The sequence below is a fragment of the Austrofundulus limnaeus genome, unplaced genomic scaffold, assembly GCF_001266775.1.
Source record: "Austrofundulus limnaeus strain Quisiro unplaced genomic scaffold, Austrofundulus_limnaeus-1.0 Scaffold1359, whole genome shotgun sequence".
In the NCBI taxonomy this organism is placed as follows: Eukaryota; Metazoa; Chordata; class Actinopteri; order Cyprinodontiformes; family Rivulidae; genus Austrofundulus; species Austrofundulus limnaeus.
The window spans coordinates 1,080-1,481 of record NW_013953761.1 but is presented as its reverse complement, the minus strand read 5'-3'; positions in this window follow the sequence as shown (position 1 = coordinate 1,481).

Below are 402 nucleotides of genomic sequence, written 5' to 3'. Positions count from 1 at the left end.
CGACGTCTCCTCTGATGATGAGCGCTAGTGTCGTGGTAGCAACATGCTATGTGTTTACATCCATGGCCGCCATGTTTGTAATGAATTATCATGAGAACAAACGTATTCACGTGTGACTTTAACAGCATTTCTTACTTAATGGATACACCACAGTTGCGAAACTGTTTTTTGTCTTTAACAGAATATCGACAAAGTTTTGTGCACATTTGCGATGGAAACGCAGCTACTTATCTACAAGGTCACATGTCAAACTCAAGGCCTGCAGGCCAATTGTGGCCTGCAGGTGACTCCCATTTGGCCCGGCAAGGACACTAAGTGTCAACGTTCTGCACACAGTAACTGTGTTGTGTTGACGCCGAAGATTGTTTCATGTGTCAACTGGATTATATTAGTGCTTCAGAA